At 50.1% G+C, this 19905-nt stretch overlaps 1 protein-coding gene across 1 annotated transcript in view; it reads left to right on the top strand.

Moving 5' to 3' along the window:
- The first annotated feature begins 19497 nt into the window (after nt 1–19497).
- PRRT2 (proline rich transmembrane protein 2) overlaps nt 19498–19905 on the top strand; it is a 351193-nt gene continuing 350785 nt past the window's right edge. The window contains exon 1 of the mRNA XM_078652403.1: nt 19498–19736. The gene's annotated coding sequence lies outside the window, so the exon portion shown is untranslated. The remainder of the gene's footprint in view (nt 19737–19905) is intronic.

The following is a 19905-nucleotide window of genomic DNA, read 5'->3' on the forward strand; positions in this document are numbered from 1 at the left end:
CTGATATCACTACCTGTGGTGGGGGTTCCCTTTGAGAGGGTTGGGATTGACATTGTTGGTCCCATGGATCCTCAAACTGCATCGGGCACAGATTCATACTAGTGGTGGTGGACCATGCCACTAGGTATCCAGAAGCAATTCCTCTTATGACTACCACAGCTCCTGTTGTGGCTAGAGCCCTTCTGGGAATATTTTCCTGAGTGGGTTTTCCTAAGGAGGTAGTATCAGACAGAGATGCAAATGTTATGTCCTGTTACTTGACTGCTATGTGGAAAGAGTGTGGAGTAAATTACAAATTTACCACCGATTATCACCCACAATGCAATGGGTTAGAGAGATCAACAAACCCCTCAAGGGCATGATTAAAGGTCTCCCTGAAAAGCTCAGTCATAGATGGGACATACTTTTGCCCTGCCTTCTCTTTATCTACAGAGAGGTTCCCCAGAAGGGGGTTGGTTACAGCTCTTTTGAACTTCTGTTTGGACATCCAATTAATGGTCCTTTATGTCAAGTGAAGGAGGGATGGGAGTTACTGCTCAAACCCCTAAACAGGATATGGTGGACTATGTACTTGGTCTCCGCTCCAAGATGGCTGAGTACATGAAGAAGGCATCCAAAAACCTTGAGGCTAGCCAGCAATTGCAAAAGGCCTGGCATGACCCAAAGGCTGTGTTTACTGTTTATCAACCAGGACAGAAAGAATGGGTGTTGGAGTCTGTGGCCCCAGCAGCCCTCCAAGACAAGGGGAGTGGCCCTCATACAATCATTGAGCAAAAGGGAGAGGTTACCTACCTGGCGGACCTTGGAACTGCCAGGAGCCCCCATAGGGTGCTCCATGTGAACAGGCTCAAACCATATGTTGACAGGGCAAATATCGGCTTGCTCATGGCTAATGACGAGGGACAGGAGGAAGAGAGTGATCCACTCCCTGACCTGCTCTCACAGAACCCTGATGATGGATCAGTTGATGGTGTAGCCTTGAAAGGCAGCCTCACTGACCAGCAGCAAACTGATTGCAGGAGAGTCCTCAATTAGTTCAGACATATGTTTTCTCTGACTCCAAGTCAGACTACTTGGTGCACGCATGCAGTGGACACAGGTGACAGGCTGCCTGTTAAAAATAAGATTTACAGGCAACCTGACCATGTCAGGGACTGCATCAGGACTGAACTCCAGAAAATGTTAGACCTGGGAGTAATTGAGCCCTCAGATAGCCATTGGGCTAGTCCAGTGGTCTTGGTAGCAAAACCTCACACCCAGAATGGTAAGAGAGAGATAAGGTTCCGGGTTGACTACAGGGGTCTCAATGCAGTCACTAGGACTAATGCCCATCCAATGCCCAGGGCAGATGAACTTTAGATACTTTGGACTCAGTCAAGTTTCTGAGTACATTTGACCTGACAGCTGACTACAGGCAAATCAGATTAGCTAAGGATGCAAAGCCAAAAACAGCATTTTCAACCCCTAGTGGGCACTACCAATTTGTGGTGATACCCTTTGGTTTGAAGAATGCACCTGCCACTTTTCAAAGGTTGGTGAACAAAGTCCTTACAGGCCTAGAAGCCTATAGTGCAGCATATCTATCTAGATTATATTGCTGTCTTTAGCTCCACCTGGGAGGATCACCTGGTCCACCTGAGAAATGTTTTGGAGGCCCTGTAGAAAGCAGGCCTCATTATCAAGGCCACCAAGTTCCAGATAGGGCAGAGTCAGGTTGTAAATTTAGGCCACCTTATGGGTGGAGGTCAGGTTCAACCATTGCAGAGCGAAATCCAGACCATCATGGACTGGGTTACTCCAACTAACCAGACTCAGGTCAGAGCTTTCTTGGGCCTGACTGGGTACGACAGGAGGTGTGTCAAAGGTTATGGATCCATAGTGACCCCTTTGAATGACTTAACTTCCAAAAGAATGCCTAAGAAAGTTTAGTGGACAGTTATCTGTCAAAAGACATTTGATGACCTGAAGCAGGCCATGTGCACTGCTCCCATTCTGCAAAGTCCGGACTATTCCACACAATTCATTGTTCTAACTGATGCATCTGAGTTGGGGATAGGAGCTGTGTTATCACAACTGAATGAAGAGGGTCAGAATCAGCCAGTAGCTTTTATTAGCAGAAGGCTGACCCCTAGAGAGAAACGTTGGTCAGTTATTGAGAGGGAATCCTTTGCTGTGGTTTGGGTCTTGAAGAAGCTGAGGCCATACTTGTTTGGCACTCACTTCATTGTTCAGACAGACAATAAGCCCCTCTTATGACTAAAACAGATGAAGGCTGAAAATCTCAAACTTTTGAGGTGGTCCATTTCTCTAAAGGGGATGGACCATACAATGGAATATAGACCTGCGAGTAACCATGCCAATGCAGATGGACTCCCCAAATATTCCCATTAGAACATGAAGACTCGACTGGCCAAGGTTAGCCTAATGTTGGGGTGGGGTTGTGTAGGAGGGTAAGATCTGCTTCCTATGGTTACCCCCACTTTTTTCTGATGTATCACTGTTTTTGACTTAGACTGACTGGGATTCTTCTCTCCAGGACCCCTATCTAGCTGCTTTTTCCTCTAAATTGATTGTGTGTACTTTAAGTACCCTCCAGATTGGATACTGGGGAACTCTTATCAGTCCCTAGTATATGGTACACCATGTACCCAGGGCATAGGTACTCCAGAGGCCTCCCAGAGGCTGCAGCATGTATTATGCCATCCCTGAGAGACCATTCAAACTGACACCACAGGTCTGCTACTGCAGCCTGTGAAAGGTGTTGCATACACCCCTTACCTAGATGTAGGTTCACTATATCTATTCTAAATCACTGCACATATAAACCTATCAGGCACTCCTATGGCAGGCCTTAGCAATCCTGAAGGCAGGGTGATGGGTTTTATGTGAGAGAGTGCCCCTGCATGAGCAGAGCCCCTCTGCAGCCTTCTGAACCTATTTTCCGGGGTTGTTTGTGATGCAGCCAACCATATATATTTAAGGACATTATAACCTTGCTGTAAATGCTAACTTTAAAACAGCTGCTTCGAAACATGTTGTGTTTCGTGTCAAACACCTTGTAATAATACTGCCCCGCCAGTAACTGGTGGGGGAGGTATTATTCACCCTTCTAGAGGTACTTATGTGAAACACCGGTACACCCGGTATCAGCTTTCTCAACCTGGGCATCATAAAATGGATGCTGCCAGCCACAGACACGAGTCTGCCCTCCTGCTGCTGAGCTGAGCTCGAGCAGGGGAAGGCTTGACAATAGGTTTCCTGTCACAGAGAGGTGTTACCACCTCCCAGACAGGATTTAGTGTATTGGGGCTGGGTGGGTCCACTCTGAGAGTGTTTGAAAGTCTGCACTGTGGGCACATTTGGTGTCCCTGTGCATTGTCCAGTTCAAACCGGTTGCAGGAGCAATTTGCTCCTGCTCTGGCGCCAAGCTGGACAAAGGACAAGGGTGTAGCCACCCATCTGTCCTGACCCTCCCATAGGTGGGTCCCCAGAGTTTGTCCAACCCCTTCCCTGGGAATAAAGTAGGAACCCTGACTACAGGACTTTAGATTTTACCTGGACTAAACTGTGCAAGCAGAAACCAAGTACTTCAACGATCTACACTTCGCTGGACAACTGAAGAATCTCCCTTGGAGGAAAGGAGTTACTCCCCTGCAGCAGCAGGCACCGTAACGCATCTGACCAGTTTGCATCTCCCGAGCTCCTGAGGACTCCGAAGATTTCTGCAACACAAGAGGTGGGTTCCCGAGTGTCCCTGAGGTTGATCTGATCTCTCAGCAATTCTGAGACCAGTATCCCTCGTGGGGACCGTGCTACCGAAACCCCTGTGCACCATGTACTTTTGCAGCAGCATATGTTTTTTGGCAATCCCTGAGGCTGTGCTCTGGGCTACGTGTTGTCCTGATCCCGAGCAGTATTTCCACTGAATATTTCCGGCCTACACTCCACGAGTGTTCCATGGGCTGGTATTTAGTGATTCAGCTTGAGGTCCCTTCGGGATCCCTGGTCCATTTGCCTGTGGGTCCCTTTGAAGGTAACTTTGACTTTCCTTAGGTTTCCTGGTTGCTCCAGATGTGCCCTGACTCTCCATTGCTTGGAGAGTCCTCAGGACCTTGCTGGTCCTCCCCCTAGCTTGTTTTCTCTGCCCGCATGGGTTGCAGTTGCCAAGGCTTATTGGTGTTTGATCCGGACACTGACCCCCCAGTACTCGACATCCTTTGTGGGACAGCTCATCTCCGGGCTTTGGTCATCATCAACGTCTCCTGGTCTCCGTGGAGGCAGAGTCAAGAATCCTATCTTCTCACCTGAAGTACCAGCCATCAGTAGGCATTCATCTACTGAACCCCTGGTCACCCTCAAGTGACCCAGACTCTGTCCCCTCTGCTTTCAGGTTCTTCTCACCTCGGATCCATGCTTGGATTCCACCAGACACTTTTCATCTTCCCGTCAGCAGCACTTTCCCGCATCACGCCATTGAAAACGACAAAGGTTTCCGACACCATTCGACCCCTATACACCCGGCTCCCCTGGGATACGTAACACGAGTACCTCGGTACTCACAAGGGTGGTGGCCTTAGAATCTTCCATGTTCCAAAGGGTGTGCTTGAAGTTGTCTCTGAAGTGTCCTTAAACTGTAATTTTCCAACTGCGACTTTCCCATAGAGTTGTACGGAGCTCGCGTCTGTGTTCTCACAGTACACCCGTCCTCCGTGGTTCCCCTGTGTCACTACTTCGGGTGGTTCCTTGGGGTTCCAGTGATTCTACGTGCTCTAGGCACTGTGTCTAGTGAAGTTGTGGTTCTTATACCATTTTTTTAGTATATGGTTTAGTCTCCCCCTGGTGCCCGCTGTGTATTGTGCTATTTACTGTCGTTCTATTGATTTAGTATTGTGTGCTTTGTGCTCTAATCTCATATAGAGGTTAGTAGAAAGTGTTTAGTAATAAATACATATATTTTATATATCTCTTGTGTGGTTGTCCTTTCATTTGGTCATTCAGGAGGTTATGATCTGGTAAAACAAGCTGCTTTACATCCCTTCCATAATTAGCCTGAAGGCTGCAATCTGCAGCTACCACTAGGTTATCTTTCTATAAAGGTTGCCTTTAACCTAATCATCAATAAGGGGTGTTTGGACTGGTACAAGATGCCCAATGTAATTAGTGGTCAGCATATACCAGGCCAACTTCTCACAAGATGCACCAAGAGGTAAAGAGCAATGAAGTCTCTGAGAAAGATGTTTCTATTATGTGTCTAACACAAAAGTAGTTAATGTGTTTTTAAGCACTGCAGGTGTACAACTTACAGTTTGGGTGTCTGCGCAGATAGTTCGAATCTTTTGAAATGTAAGGATCTCACTTTGTTCATGGTGCACATACTTATAGAGCCCCTGCTGGTTCCCGCGATCTGACGCTTTATATATGATGAGTGGCCTGAATATGTGTTGAAATCCCACAGCCTTTTTCCCCGCATACCATTACTCCGCAAGTCGGAACAACGACTTGCGAACGGGGGGGGGGGGGGGGGGCGCTGGATGTTGGAAAAGTATAATTTACTATTCCAACTCCAGTCTGTGCGGACACTAGGGAAGGTGTTGGATTTTAAATCCAACTCCTCCCCCCCCCTCGGCAAGTCGTTGTTCCGACTTGCGGAGTAATGGTATGTGGACTCACAACGCGGTCGTTGTAACGACCGCGTTGTGAATCCCTGCGGGGAAAAAGTTTTGGGGAAAACCTTGCTTACCGAGTGGCCTCTATGGTCCATGCATTCAAGGGCCTCTCAAGGAGACTTAAATCTGATGCTGTCCTGGACAAACAGACACGAAAGATATGATGGCCTCAGATATAATAAGAGCAGGATCTAGATATTACGATGTTGGCTATTATTGCTGGAGTATCTATATATCCCTTATATAGCATTTATATTTAAGAGGAGCACCACAAGATATATGATGGAAGGCAGCACCAAGATATAATGAAAAGGGCACATTCACATGTGACTATGCAGGCACCAAGATGTCAAGAGGATTATACATATGATGGAGACGTACCAAGATTAAAGAGAGGTGCCCATATAATCAAGGGGGCACCATGATATCACAAAAAGGGCATATGCAATCAAGATGGTGTCAGGTTATCATGCAAGGAGAATACTTGTTTGAGGGACACCAAGATATCATGAAAGGGGTGCAGATCAATGAGAGGGTTCCTCCATATAATGATAGCGGTACAAAGGAATGAAAGAGTAACCAAATATCATGAGATGTGGAATGTACGATTGTGGAGGATGTCAATGTATCATTTAACCGGTTATATTATATATACATGTATTATATAGCACGGATTATATATACTAGAGGGGTAACAAAACACCATGAAACGGATATATATGAGTGTGAGAGGTAGCAGGATATAATAAAAGGGTCACATGTTATGGAAGGGATTTCTAAAAGATCATGAAGATGGTACATAGGATTGAGGGGGTAGCAAGATATCATGAAAAACGTATCTATGATTAAGGGGCTACCAAGAGATCATAATAGGGGTATATTTGATTGAGGGTGATAGCACGGGCTGACTCTAAAAAGGGTCGTCTATGATTGAGGGGTGCCAAGGCGTCATGAAAGGGGTCTGTATGATGGAGGGAGATAGCGCAGACTCCTAAAAGGGTCACCTATGATTGAGGGGTGCCAAGGCGTCATGAAAGGGGTCTGTATGATGGAGGGAGATAGTGCAGACTCCTAAAAGGGTCACCTATAATTGAGGGGTGCCAAGGCGATATGAAAGGGGTCTGTATGATTGAGGGAGATAACGCAAACTCCTAAAAGGGTCACCTATGATTGAGGGGTGCCAAGGCGTCATGAAAGGGGTCTGTATGATGGAGGGAGATAACGCAAACTCCTAAAAGGGTCACCTATGATTGAGGGGTGCCAAGGCGTCATGAAAGAGGTCTGTATGATTGAGGGAGATAACGCAAACTCCTAAAAGGGTCACCTATGATTGAGGGGTGCCAAGGCGTCATGAAAGAGGTCTGTATGATGGAGGGAGTTAGCGCAAACTCCTAAAAGGGTCACCTATGATTGAGGGGGGCCAAGGCGTCATGAAAGAGGTCTGTATGATGGAGGGAGTTAGCGCAGACTCCTAAAACGGTCACCTATGATTGAGGGGTGCCAAGGCGTCATGAAACGGTCTGTATGATGGAGGGAGATAGCGCAGACTCCTAAAGGGGTCACCTGTGATTGAGGGGGTGGCAAGGCGTCATGAAAGGGGTCTGTATGATGGAGGGAGATAGTGCAAACTCCTAAAAGGGTCACCTATGATTGAGGGGGGCCAAGGAGTCATGAAAGGGGTCTGTATGATGGAGGGAGATAGCACAGACTCCTAAAAGGGTCACCTGTGATTGAGGGGGTGGCAAGGCGTCATGAAAGGGGTCTGTATGATGGAGGGAGATAGCGCAGACTCCTAAAAGGGTCACCTGTGATTGAGGGGGGGGCAAGGCGTCATGAAAGGGGGTCTGTATGATGGAGGGAGTTAGCGCAAACTCCTAAAAGGGTCACCTATGATTGAGGGGTGCCAAGGCGTCATGAAAGAGGTCTGTATGATTGAGGGAGATAGCGCAGACTCCTAAAAGGGTCACCTATGATTGAGGGGTGCCAAGGCGTCATGAAAGAGGTCTGTATGATGGAGGGAGATAGCGCAGACTCCTAAAAGGGTCACCTATGATTGAGGGGTGCCAAGGCGTCATGAAAGAGGTCTGTATGATGGAGGGAGTTAGCGCAAACTCCTAAAAGGGTCACCTATGATTGAGGGGTGCCAAGGCGTCATGAAAGAGGTCTGTATGATGGAGGGAGTTAGCGCAAACTCCTAAAAGGGTCACCTATGATTGAGGGGTGCCAAGGCGTCATGAAAGAGGTCTGTATGATTGAGGGAGATAGCGCAGACTCCTAAAAGGGTCACCTATGATTGAGGGGTGCCAAGGCGTCATGAAAGAGGTCTGTATGATTGAGGGAGATAACGCAAACTCCTAAGGGTCACCTGTGATTGAGGGGGTGGCAAGGCATCATGAAAGGGGTCTGTATGATGGAGGGAGATAGCGCAGACTCCTAAAAGGGTCACCTATGATTGAGGGGTGCCAAGGCGTCATGAAAGAGGTCTGTATGATTGAGGGAGATAACGCAAACTCCTAAGGGTCACCTGTGATTGAGGGGGTGGCAAGGCATCATGAAAGGGGTCTGCATGATGGAGGGAGATAGCGCAGAATCCTAAAAGGGTCACCTATGATTGAGGGGTGCCAAAGCGTAATGAAAGAGGTCTGTATGATGGAGGGAGATAGCGCAGACTCCTAAAAGGGTCACCTATGATTGAGAGGTGCCAAGGCGTCAAGAAAGGGGGTCTGTATGATGGAGGGAGATAGCGCAAACTCCTAAAAGGGTCACCTATGATTGAGGCGTGCCAAGGCGTCATGAAAGAGGTCTGTATGATGGAGGGAGTTAGCGCAGACTCCTAAAAGGGTCACCTATGATTGAGGGGTGCCAAGGCGTCAAGAAAGGGGGTCTGTATGATGGAGGGAGATAGCGCAAACTCCTAAAAGGGTCACCTATGATTGAGGGGGGCCAAGGCGTCATGAAAGAGGTCTGTATGATGGAGGGAGTTAGCGCAGACTCCTAAAACGGTCACCTATGATTGAGGGGTGCCAAGGCGTCATGAAACGGTCTGTATGATGGAGGGAGATAGCGCAGACTCCTAAAAGGGTCACCTGTGATTGAGGGGGGGGCAAGGCGTCATGAAAGGGGGTCTGTATGATGGAGGGAGTTAGCGCAAACTCCTAAAAGGGTCACCTATGATTGAGGGGTGCCAAGGCGTCATGAAAGAGGTCTGTATGATTGAGGGAGATAGCGCAGACTCCTAAAAGGGTCACCTATGATTGAGGGGTGCCAAGGCGTCATGAAAGAGGTCTGTATGATGGAGGGAGATAGCGCAGACTCCTAAAAGGGTCACCTATGATTGAGGGGTGCCAAGGCGTCATGAAAGAGGTCTGTATGATGGAGGGAGTTAGCGCAAACTCCTAAAAGGGTCACCTATGATTGAGGGGTGCCAAGGCGTCATGAAAGAGGTCTGTATGATGGAGGGAGTTAGCGCAAACTCCTAAAAGGGTCACCTATGATTGAGGGGTGCCAAGGCGTCATGAAAGAGGTCTGTATGATTGAGGGAGATAGCGCAGACTCCTAAAAGGGTCACCTATGATTGAGGGGTGCCAAGGCGTCATGAAAGAGGTCTGTATGATTGAGGGAGATAACGCAAACTCCTAAGGGTCACCTGTGATTGAGGGGGTGGCAAGGCATCATGAAAGGGGTCTGTATGATGGAGGGAGATAGCGCAGACTCCTAAAAGGGTCACCTATGATTGAGGGGTGCCAAGGCGTCATGAAAGAGGTCTGTATGATTGAGGGAGATAACGCAAACTCCTAAGGGTCACCTGTGATTGAGGGGGTGGCAAGGCATCATGAAAGGGGTCTGCATGATGGAGGGAGATAGCGCAGAATCCTAAAAGGGTCACCTATGATTGAGGGGTGCCAAAGCGTAATGAAAGAGGTCTGTATGATGGAGGGAGATAGCGCAGACTCCTAAAAGGGTCACCTATGATTGAGAGGTGCCAAGGCGTCAAGAAAGGGGGTCTGTATGATGGAGGGAGATAGCGCAAACTCCTAAAAGGGTCACCTATGATTGAGGCGTGCCAAGGCGTCATGAAAGAGGTCTGTATGATGGAGGGAGTTAGCGCAGACTCCTAAAAGGGTCACCTATGATTGAGGGGTGCCAAGGCGTCAAGAAAGGGGGTCTGTATGATGGAGGGAGATAGCGCAAACTCCTAAAAGGGTCACCTATGATTGAGGGGGGCCAAGGCGTCATGAAAGAGGTCTGTATGATGGAGGGAGTTAGCGCAGACTCCTAAAACGGTCACCTATGATTGAGGGGTGCCAAGGCGTCATGAAACGGTCTGTATGATGGAGGGAGATAGCGCAGACTCCTAAAGGGGTCACCTGTGATTGAGGGGGTGGCAAGGCGTCATGAAAGGGGTCTGTATGATGGAGGGAGATAGTGCAAACTCCTAAAAGGGTCACCTATGATTGAGGGGGGCCAAGGAGTCATGAAAGGGGTCTGTATGATGGAGGGAGATAGCACAGACTCCTAAAAGGGTCACCTGTGATTGAGGGGGTGGCAAGGCGTCATGAAAGGGGTCTGTATGATGGAGGGAGATAGCGCAGACTCCTAAAAGGGTCACCTGTGATTGAGGGGGGGGCAAGGCGTCATGAAAGGGGTCTGTATGATGAAGGGAGATAGCGCAAACTCCTAAAAGGGTCACCTATGATTGAGGGGGGCCAAGGCGTCATGAAAGGGGTCTGTATGATGGAGGGAGATAGCGCAGACTCTTAAAAGGGTCACCTATGATTGAGGGGTGCCAAGGCGATATGAAAGGGGTCTGTATGATGGAGGGAGATAGCGCAGACTCCTAAAAGGGTCACCTATGATTGTGGGGTGCCAAGGCGTCATGAAAGGTGTCTGTATGATGGAGGGAGATAGCGCAGACTCCTAAAAGGGTCACCTATGATTGAGGGGGGCCAAGGCGTCATGAAAGGGGTCTGTATGATGGAGGGAGATAGCGCAGACTCCTAAAAGGGTCACCTATGATTGAGGGGTGCCAAGGCGTCATGAAAGGGGTCTGTATGATGGAGGGAGATAGTGCAGACTCCTAAAAGGGTCACCTGTGATTGAGGGGGTGGCAAGGCGTCATGAAAGGGGTCTGTATGATGGAGGGAGATAGCGCAAACTCCTAAAAGGGTCACCTATGATTGAGGGGGGCCAAGGAGTCATGAAAGAGGTCTGTATGATGGAGGGAGTTAGCGCAGACTCCTAAAAGGGTCACCTATGATTGAGGGGTGCCAAGGCGTCATGAAAGAGGTCTGTATGATGGAGGGAGATAGCGCAGACTCCTAAAAGGGTCACCTGTGATTGAGGGGTGTCAAGGCGTCATGAAAGAGGTCTGTATGATGGAGGGAGATAGCGCAGACTCCTAAAAGGGTCACCTGTGATTGAGGGGGGCCAAGGAGTCATGAAAGAGGTCTGTATGATGGAGGGAGATAGCGCAGACTCCTAAAAGGGTCACCTATGATTGAGGGGTGTCAAGGCGTCATGAAAGAGGTCTGTATGATGGAGGGAGATAGCGCAGACTCCTAAAAGGGTCACCTGTGATTGAGGGGTGTCAAGGCGTCATGAAAGAGGTCTGTATGATGGAGGGAGATAGCGCAGACTCCTAAAAGGGTCACCTGTGATTGAGGGGTGTCAAGGCGTCATGAAAGAGGTCTGTATGATGGAGGGAGATAGCGCAGACTCCTAAAAGGGTCACCTGTGATTGAGGGGTGTCAAGGCGTCATGAAAGGGGTCCGTATGATGGAGGGAGATAGCGCAGACTCCTAAAAGGGTCACCTGTGATTGAGGGGTGTCAAGGCGTCATGAAAGGGGTCCGTATGATGGAGGGAGATAGCGCAGACTCCTAAAAGGGTCACCTGTGATTGAGGGGTGTCAAGGCGTCATGAAAGGGGTCCGTATGATGGAGGGAGATAGCGCAAACTCCTAAAAGGGTCACCTATGATTGAGGGGGGCCAAGGCGTCATGAAAGGGGTCTGTATGATGGAGGGAGATAGCGCAGACTCCTAAAAGGGTCACCTGTGATTGAGGGGTGTCAAGGCGTCATGAAAGAGGTCTGTATGATGGAGGGAGATAGCGCAGACTCCTAAAAGGGTCACCTGTGATTGAGGGGGTGGCAAGGCGTCATGAAAGGGGTCTGTATGATGGAGGGAGATAGCGCAGACTCCTAAAAGGGTCACCTGTTATTGAGGGGTGTCAAGGCATCATGAAAGGGGTCCGTATGATGGAGGGAGATAGCGCAGACTCCTAAAAGGGTCACCTATGATTGAGGGGTGTCAAGGCGTCATGAAAGGGGTCCGTATGATGGAGGGAGATAGCGCAGACTCCTAAAAGGGTCACCTATGATTGAGGGGTGTCAAGGCGTCATGAAAGGGGTCTGTATGATTGGGGAGATAGCGCAAACTCCTAAAAGGGTCACCTATGATTGAGGGGGGCCAAGGCGTCATGAAAGGGGTCTGTATGATGGAGGGAGATAGCGCAGACTCCTAAAAGGGTCACCTATGATTGAGGGGTGTCAAGGCGTCATGAAAGGGGTCCGTATGATGGAGGGAGATAGCGCAGACTCCTAAAAGGGTCACCTATGATTGAGGGGGGCCAAGGCGTCATGAAAGGGGTCCGTATGATGGAGGGAGATAGCGCAGACTCCTAAAAGGGTCACCTATGATTGAGGGGGGCCAAGGCGTCATGAAAGAGGTCTGTATGATGGAGGGAGATAGCGCAGACTCCTAAAAGGGTCACCTGTGATTGAGGGGGTGGCAAGGCGTCATGAAAGGGGTCCGTATGATGGAGGGAGATAGCGCAGACTCCTAAAAGGGTCACCTATGATTGAGGGGGGCCAAGGCGTCATGAAAGAGGTCTGTATGATGGAGGGAGATAGCGCAGACTCCTAAAAGGGTCACCTGTGATTGAGGGGTGTCAAGGCGTCATGAAAGAGGTCTGTATGATGGAGGGAGATAGCGCAGACTCCTAAAAGGGTCACCTGTGATTGAGGGGTGTCAAGGCGTCATGAAAGGGGTCCGTATGATGGAGGGAGATAGCGCAGACTCCTAAAAGGGTCACCTATGATTGAGGGGTGTCAAGGCGTCATGAAAGGGGTCTGTATGATTGGGGAGATAGCGCAAACTCCTAAAAGGGTCACCTATGATTGAGGGGGGCCAAGGCGTCATGAAAGAGGTCTGTATGATTGAGGGAGATAGAAAGATATCGTCAAAGGGTCAAACATATATGTCATTGAGGGTGTACTAAAGCATCACGGGAGGGGTCTGTCTGACTGAGGTGGGGAACGTGAGATCATAGAAAAGAACGATATTACGAAAGGAGAATACATGGTTGCAGGGGTAGTATGCTATCATAAATTAGTCATATCTGATTTGAGGATGTGAATATATTATGAAAGGAGCTTACACTATTGAGTGGGTAATAACAACATACAAAAGTGTCATGCGATTGAGCAGTGGCAGTACATCATGAAAGGCCATATGTGATGGGCGGGGAAAAAAGATATCTTAAAAAGATGATAGATAATTATGGGGATAGCAGGATGAAAGGAAATGTTCAAATATATAACCGAGGTGGCATTAAGATGTTCTGGAGCAGTCCTGGTGGGAAAAATCGAATATTTTGAGGCAAAATATTAATAAATATATTATATATATATTAATAAATGTCTCATTTAGCTGAGGGGCTGCTGGTAGGGTCCAATTGACGGCGAAAGGATGAAGAGGGCAGCAAGATATTCTGGGGGCTCGCGAACATTCAAAGCGGGGTCCCGTGTTTGAACATTCAAAGCGGGGTCCCGTGTTAACATTCAAAGCGGGGTCCCGTGTTTTATAGAGGGGTCCCAGGTATTTCGGATCGCCTGCAGCTAAAGACGACTTTCCAGCCCTCTCCCCATCTTTTACATGCAGCGCAAATGAACGCAGCCTCGCATGCCCCGCCCCCTCGTTTGTGGAGGGGGCGGAATTCCATTCGGCGGAGGTGTCCGGGGGCTCAGGGGTTAATGGTGCAGACCCCACCCCTCAGCACTGGTGCCGGATAAATAATGCATGACTGTGAGCTCTGCAGAGATGGAATCTGCTCAGAGCGCTGGGAGGGGCTTCTCCCTGTACCCTCTTCTAGGGGGGCGGGTGTGCTGCAGACCAGGTCTGAGGTGCACTGGCAGAACGAGGTGCGATCAGGGGGAATGTGGCCTGTCGGTGATGCTTTGCACTGGTACACTGGAGCAGAGTTCCAGTTCCAGTGGAGGAAGAGATGCGAGTGGGTCGCAGTAATGATGTGGCAAGGGGTTGCTGCGGGTCAGGGTTGAGGTCAGGCTTCAAGGGAGGGGTTAGGGTATCGGTGATTAAGTTGAGGAGATTGATGCAAGGTCTGGGAGGGCTTAGGGTCTCAGTGATGAACTAGAAGAAGTTGGTGCAAGCTTCAGGGGAGGGCTCGGGGTTTCAGTGATGAACTAGAAGAGGTTGGTGCAAGCTTCAGGGTAGGGCTTGGGTCTCAGTGATGAACTAGAAGAGGTTGGTGCAAGCTTCAGGGGGGGACTCGGGGTCTCAGTGATGAACTAGAAGAGGTTGGTGCAAGCTTCAGGGAAGGGCTTAGGGTATCAGTGATGAACTAGGAAAGGTTGGTGCAAGCTTCGGGGGAGGGCTTAGGGTCTCAGTGATGAACTAGAAGAGGTTGATGCAAGCTTTGGGGGAGGGCTTAGGGTATCAGTGATGCTCTAGAAGAGGTTGGTGCAAGCTTCAGGGGAGGGCTTAGGTCTCAGTGATGAACTAGAAGAGGTTGGTGCAAGCTTCAGGGGGGGACTCGGGGTCTCAGTGATGAACTAGAAGAGGTTGGTGCAAGCTTCAGGGAAGGGCTTAGGTCTCAGTGATGAACTAGGAAAGGTTGGTGCAAGCTTCGGGGGAGGGCTTAGGGTCTCAGTGATGAACTAGAAGAGGTTGATGCAAGCTTTGGGGGAGGGCTTAGGGTCTCAGTGATGAACTAGGAAAGGTTGGTGCAAGCTTCGGGGGAGGGCTTAGGGTCTCAGTGATGAACTAGAAGAGGTTGATGCAAGCTTCAGGGAAGGGCTTAGGTCTCAGTGATGAACTAGGAAAGGTTGGTGCAAGCTTCGGGGGAGGGCTTAGGGTCTCAGTGATGAACTAGAAGAGGTTGATGCAAGCTTTGGGGGAGGGCTTAGGGTCTCAGTGATGAACTAGAAGAGGTTGGTGCAAACTTTGGGGGAGGGCTTAGGGTCTCAGTAATGTACTAGAAAAGATTAGTGCAAGCTTCAGGGATGGACTTAGGGTATCAGTGGTTTATTAGGAGAGGTTGGTGCAAGCTTCAGGGAAGGGCTTAGGTCTCAGTGATGAACTTGAAGAGGTTGGTGCAAGCTTCAGGGGAGGGCTTAGGGTGTCAGTGATGCTCTAGAAGAGGTTGGTGCAAGCTTCGGGGGAAGGCTCGGGGTCTCAGTGGTGTACTAGAAGAGGTTGGGTCAAGCTTCAGGGGAGGGCTTAGGTCTCAGTGATGAACTAGAAGAGGTTGGTGCAAGCTTCGAGGGAGGGCTTAGGGTGTCAGTGATGCTCTAGAAGAGGTTGGTGCAAGCTTCCGGGGAGGGTTTGGGGTCTCAGTGATGTACTAGAAGAGGTTGGTGCAAGCTTCAGGGGAAGGCTTAGGTCTCAGTGATGAACTAGGAAAGATTGGTGCAAGCCTCAGGGGAGGGCTTAGGTCCCAGTGATGAACTAGTAAAGGTTGGTGCAAACTTCGGGGGAGGGCTTAGTGTCTCAGTGATGTACTAGAAAAGGTTGGTCCAAGCTTCAGGGGAGGACTTAGGGTATCAGTGATGTACTAGAAGAGGTTGGTGCAAGCTTAAGGGGAGGGCTTAGGTCTCAGTGATGGACTAGGAAAGGTTGATGCAAGCTTCGGGGGAGGGCTTAGGGTCTCAGTTATGTACTAGAAGAGGTTGGTGCAAGCTTCGGGGGAGGGCGTAGGGTCTCAATGATAAATTAGAAAAGGTTGGTGCAAGCTTCAGGGGAGGGCTTGGGGTCTCAGTGGTGTACTTTAAGAGGCTGGTGCAAGCTCTGAGAGGGCTTAGGGTATCAGTGATTTAGATGAAGAGATTGATGCAAGCTTAAAGGGAGGGCTCGGGGTCTCAGTGGTGTACTAGAAGAGGTTGGTGCAAGCTTCAGGGGAGGGCCTAGGTCTCAGTGATGAACTAGAAGAGGTTGGTGCAAGCTTCAGGGGAGGGCTCGGGGTCTCAGTGATGAACTAGGAAAGGTTGGTGCAAGCTTTGGGGGAGGGCTTAGGGTCTCAGTGATGAACTAGAAGAGGTTGGTGCAAGCTTCAGGGGAGGGCTCGGGGTCTCAGTGATGTACTAGAAGAGGTTGGTGCAAGCTTCGGGGGAGGGCTTAGGTCTCAGTGATGAACTAGGAAAGGTTGGTGCAAGCTTCGGGGGAGGGCTTAGGGTCTCAGTGATGAACTAGAAGAGGTTGGTACAAACTTTGGGGGAGGGCTTAGGGTCTCAGTGATGTACTAGAAAAGATTGGTGCAAGCTTCAGGGAACGGCTTAGGGTCTCAGTGATGTACTAGAAAAGGTTGGTCCAAGTTTCAGGGAAGGACTTAGGGTATCAGTGATTTACTAGAAGAGGTTGTTGCAAGCTTCAGGGGAGAGCTTAGGGCATCAGTGATAGGGTACAAGAGGTTGGTGCAAGCTTCAGAGGAGGGCTTTGGGTATCAGTGATGTACTAGAAGACGTTGGTGCAAGCTTCAGGGGAGGGCTTAGGGTGTCAGTGATGGGGTACAAGAGGTTGGTGCAAGCTTCGGGGGAGGGCTCGGGGTCTCAGTGATGTACTAGAAAAGGTTGGTCCAAGCTCTCGGGGGAGGAATTAGGTCTCAGGGATGAACTGGAAGAGGTTGGTGCAAGCTTTGGGGGAGGGCTTAGGGTATCAGTGATGAACTAGAAGAGGTTGGTGCAAGCTTTGGGGGAGGGCTTAGGGTATCAGTGGTGAACTAGAAGAGGTTGGTGCAAGCTTTGGGGGAGGGCTTAGGGTATCAGTGATGAACTAGAAGAGGTTGGTGCAAGCTTCAGGGGAGGGCTCGGGATCTCTGTAATGTACTAGAAGAGGTTGGTGCAAGCTTCAGGGGAGGGCTTAGGTCTCAGTGATGAACTAGAAGAGGTTGGTGCAAGCTTCAGGGGAGGGCTTAGGTCTCAGTGATGAACAAGAAGAGGTTGGTGCAAGCTTCGGGGGAGGGCTTAGGGAATAAGTGATGTATTAGAAGAGGTTGGTGCAAGCTTCGGGGGAGGGCTTATGGTATCAGTGATGTATTAGAAGAGGTTGATGCAAGGTCTGGGAGGGCTTAGGGCCTCAGTAATGCACTAGAAGAGGTTGGTGCAAGCTTCGGGGGAGGGCTTAGGGTATCAGTGATGAACTAGAAGAGGTGGATGTACGTTGTTACAACGCAAGCTTTTAGCACGCATGCTGTAACAACGCGGTTTTTATAACGCATTCTTTTACAACGCATAACAGAAAGGGGTGTTGGATAGTGAATATTTTAATTTACTTTTCCAACACCAGTCCCCGTTGACACTAGGGAAGGTGTTGGATAGTAAATTAAAAGTATTCCCTATCCTTGAGCGCCCCCCAGAGTCATGCGTTGTAATAGAATGTGATTTAAAGACCGCGTTGTAATAGCACTGCGTGCTAAAAGTTGCGTCGTAAACTACGTTCCCCGAAGAGGTTGGTGCAAGCTTCGGGGGAGGGCTTAGGGTGTCAGTGATGGGGTACAAGAGGTTGGTGCAAGCTTCGGGGGAGGGCTCGGGGTCTCAGTGATGTACTAGAAAAGGTTGGTCCAAGCTCTCGGGGGAGGAATTAGGTCTCAGGGATGAACTGGAAGAGGTTGGTGCAAGCTTTGGGGGGGGGGGCTTAGGGTATCAGTGATGAACTAGAAGAGGTTGGTGCAAGCTTTGGGGGAGGGCTTAGGGTATCAGTGGTGAACTAGAAGAGGTTGGTGCAAGCTTTGGGGGAGGGCTTAGGGTATCAGTGATGAACTAGAAGAGGTTGGTGCAAGCTTCAGGGGAGGGCTCGGGATCTCTGTGATGTACTAGAAGAGGTTGGTGCAAGCTTCAGGGGAGGGCTTAGGTCTCAGTGATGAACTAGAAGAGGTTGGTGCAAGCTTCAGGGGAGGGCTTAGGTCTCAGTGATGAACAAGAAGAGGTTGGTGCAAGCTTCGGGGGAGGGCTTAGGGAATAAGTGATGTATTAGAAGAGGTTGGTGCAAGCTTCGGGGGAGTGCTTACGGTATCAGTGATGTATTAGAAGAGGTTGATGCAAGGTCTGGGAGGGCTTAGGGCCTCAGTAATGCACTAGAAGAGGTTGCTGCAAGCTTTGGGGGAGGGCTTAGGTCTCAGTGATGAACTAGAAGAGGTTGGTGCAAGCTTCGGGGGAGGGCTTAGGGTATCAGTGAGGAACTAGAAGAGGTGGATGTACGTTGTTACAACGCAAGCTTTTAGCACGCATGCTGTAACAACGCGGTTTTTATAACGCATTCTTTTACACCGCATAACAGAAAGGGGTGTTGGATAGTGAATATTTTAATTTACTTTTCCAACACCAGTCCCCGTTGACACTAGGGAAGGTGTTGGATAGTAAATTAAAAGTATTCCCTATCCTTGAGCGCCCCCCAGAGTCATGCGTTGTAATAGAATGTGATTTAAAGACCGCGTTGTAATAGCACTGCGTGCTAAAAGTTGCGTCGTAAACTACGTTCCCCGAAGAGGTTGGTGCAAGCTTCGGGGGAGGGCTTAGGGTGTCAGTGATGCTCTAGAAGAGGTTGGTGCAAGCTTCGGGGGAGGGCTTAGGTCTCAGTGGTGAGCTAGAAGAGGTTGGTGCAAGCTTCAGGGGATGGCTCGGTGTCTCAGTGATGTGCTACAAGAGGTTGGTCCAAGCTTCAGGGGAGGGCTTAGGTCTCAGTGATGAACTAGAAGAGGTTGATGCAAGCTTTGGGGGAGGGTTTAGGGTATCAGTGATGCTCTAGAAGAGGTTGGTGCAAGCTTCGGGGTAGGGCTTGGGTCTCAGTGATGAACTAGAAGAGGTTGGTGCAAGCTTCGGGGTAGGGCTTGGGTCTCAGTGATGAACTAGAAGAGGTTGGTGCAAGCTTCGGGGGAGGAGGTGCACTGGTAGAGCTGTGTGTTTCCCTGTACTGCATTAGCCACTGGTTCTTCAGGTCAGGCTTGGGGTTCACCTAAGAGCACGGACTGGTCTCAGTACTGTAGATCAGGGGTGCTCTTCGGTATGTGTCCAGGCTGGAAATGCATTGATAGAGTTAGTGCGTCTTGGTAATGGAATGTCGGGGTGCTGCAGGCAAGGGGCGGGGTGCACAGTTCAGCCTGTGTGGGCCCCCAGTTCTGGAACAGTACGGCCGCTGCAGCATCCCCGGATGGCGGTCCGGGGCTCTGGGCTTCACGGGGAGCTGCCTCCCTCCATCCTCCGCCGCTCGGAGCAGGTTCCTCCCCCTCTCAGCCTCGAGATGTCTTTCCCTGAATCCTACTGTATATTGATCGCCTTCTCTCCTTAGCCGGGGACGGAGTGGAGCGGGGCGTGGGGGGTTGGGGTCCATTCTGCTGCGCCTCTGTTGCCATGTGACACCCAGGGCATCTTTCGATGGCAGGGATAGGGGTGGGCTACGGATTGGTGTCGATGGGTGGGGAGGCCAGAGCCGGAGTGAGTGAACAGAGAGGGAGGGAGGAAAGGAGTTAGGGAGGGAGGGAGGGAAGGAGCGAGGGGGATCCACAGTGACTCCCAGCCAGCCTCTCAGAGATAAGGAAAGGGTCTCCCCGTGTAATCATCTGGCACTTTTCTCGTGGTTGCTGACAGCGTGCTTTTCAGTGTCCTAGTCCTGTGCAGCCCTCGCCCCTGCAGTCGTCTTGCTACAGTCGAGCCACGGGCAGAGAAAGGGGGACACCTGTGCTGTTTAGGGGGCGGGAGGGGTCCAGACATACCCTGAGCTCGAAGGGGCTGGCGCCTTGCAGAAGACGTGGGATATAGACATTTGGCGACGAGGAAACGAGGTAAGCGGTCGGAACGGACAAATAAATCAGTATTTTACACCTTCGCTGATCCAATAAGTACCCCGTGCCTTGCCGCCCCCTCCCCCCAAAATATAACCCAACGTCCCTAATAGAGGTTAATTTACTTGGGTGCTGCCACGTGAGGGTTACCCACTAGTGTCGCGGCGTG

The sequence above is a fragment of the Lissotriton helveticus genome, chromosome 7 (assembly GCF_964261635.1).
Source record: "Lissotriton helveticus chromosome 7, aLisHel1.1, whole genome shotgun sequence".
NCBI classification, from domain to species: Eukaryota; Metazoa; Chordata; class Amphibia; order Caudata; family Salamandridae; genus Lissotriton; species Lissotriton helveticus.